The sequence below is a fragment of the Nyctibius grandis genome, chromosome 11 (genome assembly GCF_013368605.1).
Source record: "Nyctibius grandis isolate bNycGra1 chromosome 11, bNycGra1.pri, whole genome shotgun sequence".
Classification (NCBI taxonomy): Eukaryota; Metazoa; Chordata; class Aves; order Nyctibiiformes; family Nyctibiidae; genus Nyctibius; species Nyctibius grandis.
The window spans coordinates 24,509,767-24,523,441 of record NC_090668.1 but is presented as its reverse complement, the minus strand read 5'-3'; the positions used below and the strand labels follow the sequence as shown (position 1 = coordinate 24,523,441).

At 51.0% G+C, this 13,675-nt stretch overlaps 1 protein-coding gene across 1 annotated transcript in view; it reads left to right on the top strand.

The window, feature by feature from the left end:
- The window catches only part of IGDCC4 (immunoglobulin superfamily DCC subclass member 4), a 95,654-nt gene that overhangs the window by 49,610 nt on the left and 32,369 nt on the right, over positions 1–13,675 (top strand). The gene's annotated exons all lie outside the window — the stretch shown is intronic.

Below are 13,675 nucleotides of genomic sequence, written 5' to 3'. Positions count from 1 at the left end.
ACCTCTGAGCCTCCTCTTCTCCAAACACTTCAACTTGCACTGGGTTGCCAGCCCTCAGCCCTGGGAGTATCTCATGTTCATGCTTCTGCCCCTGACAGACAGTGCTGAATTTGAACTGGCTGTGCATAGCAAAAGAATCCGTTTCCCTATAGCTCTTCTGCCAGTTGTCCTTTTCCTCCCCCCTCTCCCCCTTGTTCCCGATATCATGGCTGGGAATTGTTCCATCTCCCTTATTAAAGGCCTTTTGCCAGTAGAGGCAGCAATTAGCGCGACCCCCTTCTGTCCTATTTGCATGGCCTAAAAACCCCAAAGTGTTGTTTCCCTTCATGGTGTGACTTCCCCATCACGTGGGGCAGGCTGTGTTGTATGTTGGTGGCTAAACACATGCTGGCCTTACCCAGGCGGGGAGGGCGGAGGGCGGCAGTGCACGGTGGTGCTGGAAACGCTGCAGATGTTTTGGCTGTGCAGACTTCACGGTGCAAATTTCCAGACGTTCCCCGGGGAAAAGCAGCGTTTTGAGCTGGAAGGGAAGAGAGCAGACGGAGAGAGGGATGTAGTCGTGCAGCCCTGAAACACAACCTGCTGTCGAAATAGGGATAACTTGGATTTTTCCCTTGGATCTCCATTGCTCCCCGGCGGACAGAGGGCCTCAAGCTTCGCCAGGGGAGGTTCAGGTTGGACATTAGGAAGCATTTCTTCTCAGAAGGGGTCATTAGACATTGGCACGGGCTGCCCAGGGAGGTGGTGGAGTCACCATCTCTGGAGGGGTTTAAGAAAAGACTGGACATGGCCCTTAGTGCCATGGTCTAGTTGCCATGGTGGTGTCAGGGCAATGGTTGGACTCGATGATCCCAGAGGGCTCTTCCAACCTGACTGATTCTGTGATTCTGTGTGAGTTTTGACTGGGCTGGGAGAAGTATAAGAGATTAAAACAAGACCATCTATTTTGAGATCCTGACCCCACAGCTCCTTCCTGTAGGTTTCGGTGTTTGTATCTTTTCACATTTACAGGATGGTCATTGCAGAAGGGTCAACAAAGCATCGTCCTGGGAGCCAGGACTCGTGGGTTCTCGTTTTCTCTCTGTTGTTGGGCTGCGGAGGAGAATCAGTTTCTTAACACGTGCATAGGGATAATATGATAGCCTTGGAGCTGCCCTCTTAGAAGTGATGGGTCACGCGATCCTCCATGCGATCCTCTGCCCGTGCTGCAATGAATGCAGGAACGGGGAGAACAGATCGGGGCGATGGGCGTAGGTACAGCAGGGCTGAGGTCTGGGCTGACCATGCCACTGAGGAGTCTCCCAGCAGATGAGCACGTCTCCTGTGAGTTGGTCTTTAGTGCTGTGTGATTAGGGATGACACTGCGAGATTGCCGTTGGCAGAACATCATTTACGCTGACAGTTGTAGCAGCTTGCTGCAGCAGTGTCCCAGGAAATGTATTTTTCAGCCAAATGTTTGTATGAAATACGATAACAGGGACAGAGCTTGGAGGCACCTGAAACACCTTCACGTTTTTTGTTCTTTTGGTGTTTGTATTGCAGTGGCTTGAGGGTACCAGGGAGAGCCTGGCTCTGGGTGCTGGGACCTGGGTGGTTCCTGCTTCAAAGGGTTGTAGGAGAATAGAGCTACTGCACGGGATGAGCTTCGGGGATGGAGGGGAAGGTGGTGATGAAGTGAGCAGCGCTCGCAGTTCGCCACCACCTCGCAGAAACAGACGTGCTGTTACCACAAGTGGATTTGCAGTCCCTGCATGTGCGAATGACGTGCTGGATGCCGGGCTGGCACTGAGCCTGAGCCCTGGTGACACGTGCTGCGCTCCCCTCGCAGCTTTGAACGCAGGTACCGTGCGATCTAGGGACAGGGCAGTTTGGATCTGGGTCAGTGCTGCTCTGGTCTGACCTTCCTGACCGCAGATGGACGTTGATCCCACTGTGTGTGCTGCCGTTGATGGAGAAGGGCAGCATTACCCAGAGCGGGGTGCTGGTCCCACCTGGTAGGGGTGGTCTTCCTCTGGCAGGAACCCACGTGGCAGAGGCAGCAGAGCCCTGTGGTGTTGTGGGGACAGAGCTGTCCGTAGCTGTGTTTGTGGGCACAGGAGACTGCTTAAGGCTGTGCTGCTGGGAGGCAAGAGGGGCATGGAAATGCGTAGGGAGAGAAAACATGGGGTGGGATAAGGGAGCTGTGTTTTTACTGTGAGTTATTGGCTTAACCAACAAGTGATGCTTCACCTCTGGAGAAGGAGGCATCCCAGTTCCAGCCTGCAGTTGCTGCGTCCCTGTTCCTTGTGCCTCTTCTGCTGGGCACAGACCTCTGTCATTTTTCCCTCTCTTCTTTTAGCATCCTGTTTTTCTTTGCCCTCTGCTCTCTGGCTTTTCTAGCAGTTAAGCAGGGAACCGCTCTCCGCTTGACATCCCAAAAGCTCAGCCATAAGGACACTGTTTATGTGTTTCGAAGCTCCAGTTTCCTGGGCAGCAGGTATCTGAAGCTGTTTGCATAATGTATCTACTGGGTTGTGAAAAATGCTCTTGATCCTCCTCTGTGGCAGAGAATGCTAAGCAAACCATGGTAAGGGTGAATTCAGAGAATGGCAAGATCAAGGAGGAGATACACAGCGTTTCTAGCTTAATAAATAGATCTTTAAAGCTAGAAGTGACCTTCTGCCTAACGTGAGCTGTAAACTTTCACTCTGTCTCCCTTTTACTGAGCCTAGCAGTGATTTCAAGCACGTGTAGAACAGGACTGAGACCACAGATTTTGGGGGAACTTGTGAGGGGCTGGTGTGGACACGCGTCAGGCACCCCCCCAAACACACAGCTCTCTCCTTGCCTGGAGTTCGTACGGGGCCAGCATGCATCACACCGCTCCCATTGCTGGGGGAAAGCTCCTCGTGGTTCAAGTGTCAGCAGCCTGTTCCCGGGAGCCGGAGGGGGAGTTTCAGCTCAGCTGTCTGCGAGGTTCAGTGGGGCTGTGATACGCCACGCTGCTGACAGCTCTAGCAGCCCGCAGTGACAGAGGGTTTGATACAAAACTCGAGCCCTCACCTCCCATTAAGCAGAACAGCGAAGCCTGGGGTTGGCACTGAAGTGAGTGGCAACAGAGGTGTCAGGGATAATAGAGCAGAACAAGGGCTGCACGACTGGGAAGAGGTGAGCTGTTTCCAGGTCCTGAGGGGAAACTGGTCTCTCCCACATGAAGCGTTGGCTGTACATTATGTTTGGAGCTGTCAGATGTGGCCAAGCTCGTGTCTTACAGGCAGCTCTGCCTCCGACTCCTGAAGATCAGGGATGGCTGGATTCAGGGATGGTTTGTGGTCCTCCGGTGTTCTCCATGTGCATCTCTTATTAATCCAGATCTGCTGTGCTTTTCGGGCTTCCTGAAATAAGAGCTGGTGTCTGGCAAAGCTCTGCCTGAAGCAGAGTTTAAGTGGCAGTCTCCATTCAGCTCTCCTCCAAGAGTCTTTTGGAGCTGGTGTAACCCTGTGGTGCATCAGCACATGTGCACTGCAGGGATCACATCTGGCCTCTCCCGGAGGGTACTGAACATTCTGTGCCTGCATGGTGAGGTGGGAAGGGAGCTAAGAATAGAGATCATAACTAGGTCACCAGGTTGCAGTGGGCTGTGGGACAGGAAGGTTGATGTGGTTGGGTTCCTGATGGCACTTGTTAATTATTAATAGTCTGTGTTACAGCACAGCCTCGGTAGCTCTCTGAGGTCAAGGGCTAGCGATGCCCTACACTTCTTACAGCATCCTAACAGCTGGAGTGAAGGTGTTGCAAGTGTCCAGAGGCACAGCAAAGCTCACGGTCCCGTTGCTTTGGACATGGGACAGACATACAGAGGCTTGTCCCTGTCCCAAAGACCCACCAGTATCCACAGGCCTGGTGGTGCTGAGGAACAGGAATGGGGTGAGTTGGCCCAGATCATGGGGGAGGCTGAGTCGGGAGCTGAGCTGGAGCTGAGCTGTGCTGCTCTGAGCCCTTGCTTGGGTATCTCGGATGCCAGGCATCGCTCAGGACACAGCTGGGAGTTTGCCTTCAGTAATTGAGAGATGCTTTTGCCCAACTGTGTTTCCAGTTGTGGATGAGAGTGGGAAGCAGGATGGGGTAAGGAGGGGCAGGTGGTGTCACCAAACACTGTGTCTTCAGGCACAGCCTTAGCCAGATCGGGGCTCTCTGTGGCACTCAGCGAGTGTCCAGCCGAAGGGCTTTGACAGAATCTGTGGATATCACTAATGATCTTTCCCCATGGAAAGCCAGCTTTCCTTCCAGACTTCTCCTAGAAAAACAGATTTGCATTGTCCTGAGTTAATGCAGATGCATCCATCTGCTTTTAGTTCTTCCTTCCAAGTTGGCAGTCCTCATTTGCTGCCAGACTGTGTTACTGGAGGCTCCCAGCATGTTGTGCATTCGAAGCGTAGCTTGTAGGAAGCGTTCTGCATACCTGGCATCAGGGAGACCACACTGCGAGGTGGCTTCCCATAATGTTTCTCTTTTCAAAGCCGTGCATGACAGTAATGTGAACGGCCCTCTCTGGCAAAGGGAATGGGGCAGAGCACAAGCCCTGGTCACAAAGAAAGCAGGTTGTGTCCTTCTGCACAGCCCAGGGCCTCCAGCGTGTTCCCTCTCTGCTGTCCACTAGATGTACATGAATTGCAAATAGATCTGATGGTGCAAATAAATCTGAATTGCAAATAGATCTGATGAAATAGGTATCAGCCCTTGGGAAACCAGCCTCTGAGCACACGGAGGAAGCTACTGGAGTGAAATGGCTCTAGTCACTGAGACAAGGTGAGGTGACTGAGTAAGGAGGGGTTTCATGGCTTGTGAACCAGAAGGGTCTTCTGTTGACCATGTCTCTGTCTCATTTCTGTGCAAGAGGTAGCAGAATATCTTTGCCTGCCTTGCAGCTTTTTTCTCAGATATTTCTCCTGCATCATCCTGGAAGGTGAGGTATTGGCTTAGGAAGATGACAAAGAGAGCTGGTGTAATGATGGATGGTTAAAGAAGTGTGGGAATGTTCCCAGTGAATCCCAGAGGCTGGCAGGCTAAGGTCCCCAGGGCCATTTGATGTAGATTTTGAGGGGGGGGAAGTCTATATTTAAACCTCATACTCTGGCTTTTGTTAAGGGTCTTCTGATGCTTTCTGGCTCTTACTTTTGCACCTTCACTTCTGTGAATTAGCTATGTTATGAACTCTGAGCAGATGGAGTCACGGAGATGCTGAGAGATGTGCCTGCAGCAGCACAGTGGGTAAGTGGCAGAGAGCAGGGGAGACTCTTTTTCTCTTGAACCACTGGACCAGAGCCTGGCCCTGCTGGGAAGCTGGGACATTGTCGTGGCTGGTCAGGACTGAGGCACGGTGCTGGAGCTGTGTGGAGGATTGGTGCCCACAGCAGCCAGGCAGGTTGAAGGACTGGACTGGAGCAGCACAGGTCACACCAAGGATGGGGTCTAGCTCTGCCCCGGTGCTGCTGAGAACGGCGTGTTGCAGTAGCATCGGTGTTGTCAGCTGTGGGACGTGCCTGGTGTGGTGTGGAGGTTCCTGTTGCGGTGATAACTTTGCAGAGCACCCTCTTGCAGCCCTCATCCTTCTCGTCTGTGTTCCTGGCAGCTGTTGGGGAATGGCTGGGGCTTGCTGTGCTTTAAGGGCTCAGTTTCAGTAACATAAGCTGTCTGGGTCTTAGGGTTAGGGCAGGGAGCCTGCTTTGCCGTTCTCCAGGCTGCTTCAGAGACACTGAGGTACCTCTGCCCCTTTCTTCACTTCTTTTTGTTGGCCTCTCCTCTGATCCAGAGGCTTAACTACTCCTGTACACTGAGTGACTTTCTTTTAAGGAGTTTGTTTGCACTAAGTTTTGTGAAAGTGTGCCAAGAATGGTTAAAGGCATATTAAGTAATAGTTATTATCTAAAATCATGACATTATCAATGCTGCTCCAACACGGTCCTTCTGGTAGGTCTCGGTGTCCGCTGTGCTCTAGGCTTGGGCATCTTCCACGTTCCAGCTCATGATCTGCTGCTTCTGCCTCCCAGAAACTCTCTGTGATGTATCTGCAAGTTTCTGAGGATTCAGATGCATGGCCTGAGGTCTCCAACCCTTTGCCTCATTTGGGCCTCTAGCAGAGAACCAGAAGAGCCCTAACTCATAAGAAGCAGCAGCTCTCTCTGACCGCGGCTGCCGGCGGGGCACCTCCTGTTTATTTTGCCTGGCTCCTGCTCAGGGTGGTGCAAACGTGGGCGCTTCCAGGCGCTCGCTGGGGAAGCGAGCAGGAATCCGCCGTGCAGTCTGGCTGGCTCCTGTTCCTTTTGGCGTGATGAAGAGCGGTTCCAAATGCGTGTACGCAAACAGAGACGATGTTGACAGCTTTACAGGAGGTGGAGTGGTGGGCAAAGCATGCTCCGACTGCTTTGCAGCAGAGCTAAATGTACCCTGGACATGTAAAACTCTGTATCCTGAAGGATCAAGGGTTTGGGGGTGGGGGAAGAGCCCCCTAAAAATCCAAGGCAGCTCCTGGAAATCTGCCACTGCTCAGCCTCTTTCTGGGCTTCTGGTTACGTGTCGTTCAGGACGTCAACTTACGGCTCAGCTAGTACATTAAAGGATTTAATTTCTGAGCTGAAATCTGTCAGCTGTATAAAGAAGCCGAGGGGAATGAAAGAGGACTGCCTGATGGCCGCTCTGCCTGTATGGACTGGGATCCGTGCACTCCCCAGGCTTCCAGACACAGGACACAGAGCTGGGGGAAATGTTAACCAGGCTGTTTCTCTCAAGCCAAGTGAAAAGCAGTTCCTACAGCAGCTCCTCCTGCCACACTCGGTGTGTAACATGCTCTGTGGAGAGACCTCAGAAGCCGTGGCAGATGATGGTCTGAGGAGTGTGTCCAGGTAGTAAATGAACACTTCTCATCCAAACTCATTAATCTCTCTCCTCCTTTTTTTTTTTTTAAACCATAGAAGTGTGTTTCACCTATTAAGTTCTCCATTTTGCACGTACGCGTGTGCAGACATCAAAGGAGCAGGTTTTGTGCCTGCTATTAGAAGCGTAGGTTGCACCATGTATTTTGGGATCTGTTTGCTGACTTCTCCATTGGGGATTTTGTGATAGGAGTTTGAGATGTGAGTGCTGTATGTGAAGGTCACTTAATAACACCAAGAAAGTGAGTCAACTTCTGTGTTTTAATCATTTATGTGTGTTTCTTTGATGCTGCTTTAAAGATGACAAATGATGTATAGCTGCACTGCTGCAGCACTAACTTAGTAAGCAGGAAGAGGGACCCTGTCCCCATTCCAAAATGTGGAGATAAATTCTTCCCTGTTCAGCTTTTCAATTAAATCTTTGCATTGACAAATGCATAACTGCTTACAAAATGTTTTGAGGATGTGAGGTAAAGACAATACGAAGCTGATTTACTGAGCTCATTTATATTATTGGGTAGAAAAAACCCATTACGCCAACAGAGTGTCACTTGTGCAATAAAAGCCGGGCTCCTTTTCAGCCTCCCTTCCAAGGTGACCCAGGCACACGGCAGCTGCCTGAAAAGGGAGAGAAAGGGGCATTTCTGATGGCAGAGGCTGTGGGCACTGGTGCTGCCAGATCGTACTGGGACAACTTTTGCAGTCCCGGTACCCAGGCGTGGTCAGTGCTGGAGTTTCTGCTGAGGCACACATCTAAAAGCTCCTGCAAGGCTTGTGAACCAAAGCCTGATCCTTGGCAAAGGAGGAGTTCTCAAGGCTGAGAAGCATCAAAGCAGTACCAAATGTTTGGTGAATTGAGCCCATAATCTTGTAAGCAAAAGTCATCCCTCCACAGCGCTTCGGTGATGGAGGAAAACAGAACTTGGATGCAAACTGCCACAGGGATTGGTAGGGCAAAGGTGGAAGAAAAACCCAAAAAAGCAAATGGTAATTTTTTGGAAAGGATGTATGGTTGTGAGAGGTGCGTTTGGGGAGAAGAGGAGGCAGTGTTTGCCTTGTGGTACTTTGGAGAGGCCTGAACTGTAGGGTGTTGGAGGGGCAGCACCCAACATCTCTAGATACTTCTGAAAAATCCCTGGTGCGGGTCCTCTCCTGGCTGCTTCGCAAAGCTGCGTGTTGCTGTGTTCAGATGAGAAGAGTTACAAAAGAAGAAATGCTTGTTGCTAAGCACGCTCAGGTTTGGGATCTGACGTTGTTTATATTGCCCCCAAAGCAGATATGCCAAAGTGTTAGGATACAGCCAGGCAAGTGTCCTACCTAGAGGTGTTACATGCTAGTTATCTCCTGTCCTGTGTCTAGCCCAGACGTAGAAATAAATTGTAGATAAATTTCCAGGAAAGTGTAAAGGGAGGAGAAAGGCACACGTGGAGGATATTTTTTTCTCCTCCGTGGCTGCCGTCAGCTTTCTCCTTGAACAGTCCAGGAGGTCTGTGAGTTGTCTGAGAAAAGGGAGAGTCCTAAGGAGTGGGAGTAGGACATGCTCTGCGAACACAGCGCCTGCATTTTTGAAGGTGTGTGCTTTTGCAATGGGTAATTTGCTCCTTTATTGTCTGCAGAATAACAGCAGTGGCAGCATTGACTTTCTCTAATGAACAGCTGCTCAGTGCTAGAATCTGTTCCCGGAGGAGGCTCACAGGGATGAATAAGGTTTCATGCTCCTCCTCCAGAGAGGGTGAGAAAGTTCACAGAACAGAAGATTGTTGCTTGGTTGTTGGATATCTCCAAATCTTGAACTGCTGACAGCTGAGAGCTGAATGTGTCACCACGTAAGTCATGTTTAACCTTCCAGCGCTGTCACCGACACAGGGTGTTTATGGAGTCGGGAGAGAGGTGTTAGTTCCCGTCCAAGAAGTCATCCTCTTGTCACTGCAAACGACCGTCGCAAATTGGCTGAACAAACCCCCTTTTCCTCCTGTTGCACTGCCTGAATTCTTTGCTGATACTCTGCACTAACGAGAGCGGGGAGGCAGGAGAGGAGAGCTGATGAATTATGGATGCGTTAGAGGCAGACTCAAGCTGTAAACTCTTGGAGTTTGAAGTCACTCGTGTATGTTATAACTCAAGCTATAACTTCAAATAAACATTTTGAGCTTTGTCCCAAGCAGCTCCCCATGGTGCCTCCCTTCACAGTTCCCCTTCGCTTTGAAACGGTACAGATTGGATTTTTGGAGGTTGTGCTGAGATCTGCCTGGCGTGCTCGCTTGCTGTCTCAAGGGTCCCTGTGCTCCCCTCCCCACGTCCTTTTGGTTTTATACCACACTTGATCAGAAGCGATTTGTTGTATTTCCTTTGTGCCTGCCCACCACCGGGCCCTGGAACCCAGCTCCAGAGGCTCGGAGATGCCCGTGAGAGCAATGGTATGAAAAAGTGAAGCATCTGAATTTGGCCTGACTTTCCTGCTCGTGATAGGGAAGTGGAAAAATGCATAAACTGAGAAGCCTGCTGTGGTGAGTCGCTCGTAAACAATAAAACCTGGGGGAACATTTTGAACTATTTCTGCAGATTAACAGTATTCTTGTCTCTTGCTCTGCGGTGGCACCGTTGCCATCTCCCTGCACAAACACAAGCACGTGCACAGGTTGATGAGCTGTGCAGGAACAAAGCCGCCTTCTCTAACTCTTTTCAGCTCCCAGAGGATTTCTGTCAGTCCTAGTGTGCTGCTACTCGTCATCCCAGCGCAGCGCCTGGCACCCTACGGGTGTTTTTTCAGTGAAAGAGGGTAAAATTGATCCATCTGATTCAGAAGGGCAAAAAGTCCCCGAAGGCCATCAGTGACAGCGAGTTTTGATACGAATCCATGGGTTGTGCCTTGGGCTGCACGAAGCTTTTGCCTAGAGCAGCTTTGCTGCTTGGAGAGACAAAACAAAGCTGAAGTGAGGGGACAGAAATCTTAAAGAGGGAGTTTTAAATAGCAGCACTGGGAAAGCTTTAAGTACAGCCAGCGTGGCGCAGGCACGTTCAGTGGCCTGTTTTTTTTCAGGCAGTGAAAGACGTCTTGGAAACTGCAGCTCTTTTTTTCCTTTGTTTCTAACACTATTCCCTCTTGACCTGAAATTATCTTAATGGCAGTGGAGACAAAAAACTCATGTTGGTTTTACTCTTCGATGTTTCTTGGAATCCCCTGTGTGGAGGTTTTCGTGGTTGGCTTAGTACTGCTCTTGGGAACTCTTCAGCCCAACCCAACCCAAACCGTAGCAGTTTCATAGCAGTTAACCTGTGATCCATCCTGTCCAACCAGCCTATTGAGATAGCAGGTGAAAAATATACTCTAAAGGGGGCTCAGTTTAAAGAGGAGCTTGATTTGTAGACTTGCTTTGCCAGACCCACAGGGAAATACAAAGCTGGAGAGAAATGCGTTTGTGTGCGCAAGAGGTGTATGGGGCATTCATCCGTGCACACACCCAGGAATGTACTGGGAAAGCAAGCAGAACTGTTTGGTTTTGTAATATAATTTGAATAATAATCAGCAACAGACATGGGGTCTGAGCTAATATGTTTTCCCGGTAGTTTTTCAAGGCTGAAACTAGAGTTTTGGCTGAGGGAGAAGGAAGCAGAAATGGATGTTTGAACTACAGATCCCTCTAGCTGTTACCGCTCTTTGTTGTCAGAGAGACCTTGAGTTGTGCCCTTGGATTTGACTGTCAGGAAGCCTCGAACCAGCTCTCTTTCTACCTTCTGCAGGGTAAGTACGGAGCTAATAAGCAGCTGGTCGTCAGCCCTTTTGGGTCACCAGGCGTGGTCTCTGCTGGCTGGTTACCTGGCCACCAGCGAGCTCCTTGCTCTCTCCCTTCCCGAGCACCCAGGGTGCGGGATGGGCAGCACCGGAGGGAAGGGCAGCACATGGTGCTGCTGCGGGGCTGCTCAGGGTGAGGGTGGTGAAGCGTTGTGCTGGTCCTTCCCCAGCCAGGGGAGATGCTGGGGGAATGGTCCCTGGGAAGGGTGAAGCTATAGGCTGTGCCTTTAAAGCAGCACTTCATGGTGGCTCTGCTGAACCAGGAGATGCAGAGCTGGGCTGATGGCTTCTGGGGCTGTTTCGGAGTGAGAGTTTGTGCAGCTCATAAAATTCCTCTCCTAGTGACTGACAGCACTATAAGGCAGCTGTTGAGGGACTGGGTGCTTTTACATGAAGTTTCTATAACCTGTGAGGTGCCTTTGCCAGCCAGCACCTGGGGCTGCGCACCTGAATACAACAGACGAGTGTTTAAGTCAGGTTTGAGGAGCTTTCTCTCTTCCCCTGCCCTAAGCTTGGTAGAGAAAGCTGCTTGGAAATCTGGCAGGGAATATATTGCCATCTGGCTGGTGTTGTTTTTTTACTCTAGATTTATTTTTTCCCCCAGCACTGCAGAAAAGGGGACAGCTTTATGCACACAGACACGTTTCAACCGTGTCCTGCCCACCACGTGTGCTGGCAGCCGGTGGTGTCGGGTAAAGCAGCTCACTCCCATGGTAGACTGGGAGCCTGTCCCCGTACACTCCTGCTCCCAGGACCTGGGGTGTAGGCTGCTGCCCTGTTCATTTTTATCGAAAGCTGCCGTGGCCCCACGATGGGTAATGGGTCTCCAGGGCAGGCAGATGAGGCTCGCGTGCCTGAGCCTGCATCTGTGGGGAGGTGCGACCACGTCCAGCCCCGCAGCAGAGAGCAGCTCCTCACCTGGCCCCTTTGCACCTCTTTCCCTGGCTCATTCTTACAACTGACCTCATCACAACTTGTTGGGTTCTCCAGTGTCTTCCCAGCGCTGGGGCCTTCCCTGTAATGGCTGCTACAAAAGCCTTTTTCTTTGCTTCTGGTGCTTTTTCATGCGTTTCCTTCCAAATGCTGGTTGGAAAAGCTCCTTCTCCTTGTTCTTCCTCTGATGTTGCCTCATCCCTCTTTGCCATATGGGGTAGAGAAAGGGCAGAGGCCTCACATTAGCAATGTGCTGAGCAGCGTCACCCATCCAGCCGGGTCTCGCTGGAGTCCCTGTGCTCAGTTGTTTTTCAGAACTAATGATTACGTGTTGATTTTAGTGCTTTGTTGAACTGGAGCTGGAGTTAAAAGAAATCTGCTGTTCCAGAGAGCCTCGCGTTTCTCTGATCCTTCAGCTTACGTGCCTGTTGTGGAAGCTCTCGTGCCTGTCTTTACATTAAGCCCATTTTCTCAAGCCCAGCCTTGGCACCGCAGTTCAGAGCAGCCAGGACTTTGATCTGTTTGTCAGTGAGGCCTCTGAATCCGTAGTCTGATGTGGTTGCTTCTTGTCCCTCTTCTGTCCCTCAAATTGTCCTGTGGCTCGTCATGATGGCTGTTAGAAAGCGTCTGTCAGCATAACATGATGTGAACAGCTAATGTGCGTGGCTGGAGCAAAGCCCTCGCCATCCCAAAAGGAGGTTGTATGTGCCCGTACACCCCAGGCCCCCCGTGTAGTGTACTTGTGCCATGGGAGGGTGGCTTGGCTTCTCCTTCGTGCCCCATGGCAGCTCTGACTGCTGGGGTTGTGGTTTGGTGTGGTCCAACCATTGCCCCAGGCCAGGGGACCACGGGCGCTCCTCGGTCTCTGCTTCCATCTGCTGGACAAGCACTGGCTCCTGCTCTCTCCCGTTTTCCCTTGGTGCCGCTGGGATTTTACTAGCTCCCTTTCACTCACGTATGGACTGCAAGAAAATTTCAGTGTTGGACCAACTCTCTCTGGTAAGACTTCTGTGCTAGAGTAAATGGCAACGAGCCTGGAGATGGGCTGGGTGCAGCGATGTGTAGCCTCCTGCCGTGCATGCTGAGGCCAGAGCTCCTCTGGTTTATATTCACAAGAAAGTAAAGCGTGAATGAGTGTTGCCTGGATGCCGCGTGGATGGCCAGTGTGGGTTGGACCAGAGGTCCACCCATTGCAGTGCCCATCTCCAAAAGTGACCACAGCAGATGCTAGAGCAAAGCATGTAAAAAACTGGGCAGGGAGGACACGGTGCTTTCCTTGGATATCTCCCTCAGCATCTGACAGTCAGGGATGTGGGAACATCTAGGGCTGGGGACTGCAATGAGACCTTTGTGTTTAACAGTCCCTCTGAATGTGTCCTTCATGAGCTTGTCTTGAACCTCTTGGTTTTGAGCTCCACACCATCTTGAGACAGTGAGTTTAACTACGTGTTGTGCAAAAGCTCCTGCTTTTGAGACCTGCCGCCACCAACTTTCTCTGCTAGATCACGGGAGCACCTGGAGCAGACCTAGGAATTACTCGTGCTACGTGGCCCCTCTGCAGCTATTTCTCCCTTCATGAGGACAACAACAAAAGTGCCCCTCAGAGTCAGACATGCTTGGGAGAGCTGGAAGAACAGGGTTGCTACTGTCGAGGGTCATGAACAGTCTGGTCTGCTCAAGAGTGCTCTGATTGTTGTCATCTGACAACAGAAATTTGGCCACTGCAAAGGCATTTCCTTAACCTTCCCATAACCTCTGCTCAGCGGTGGGCAGATACAGGCAGAAGGTTCATTTCAAGCAAAAAAATGCTCATCCCATTCTCAAGGCATTGTGCAACGCAGCCTATAGATCCTCCTGTAAACGTTGCTTGATTTATGTGTTGGCTGTTTGTGCACGTACAAGCTGAACAGCACTCTCTCCTCCAGATGTGTAGTGACCGGTTCAGTCTTTGTGCCATCAGGTGAAGGCCTGGACGCAGAGGCTTGGCCTCTCTTTGTTGCAGTTCACAGTACAGCATCTGGAGGTTAGAATTTCTTTA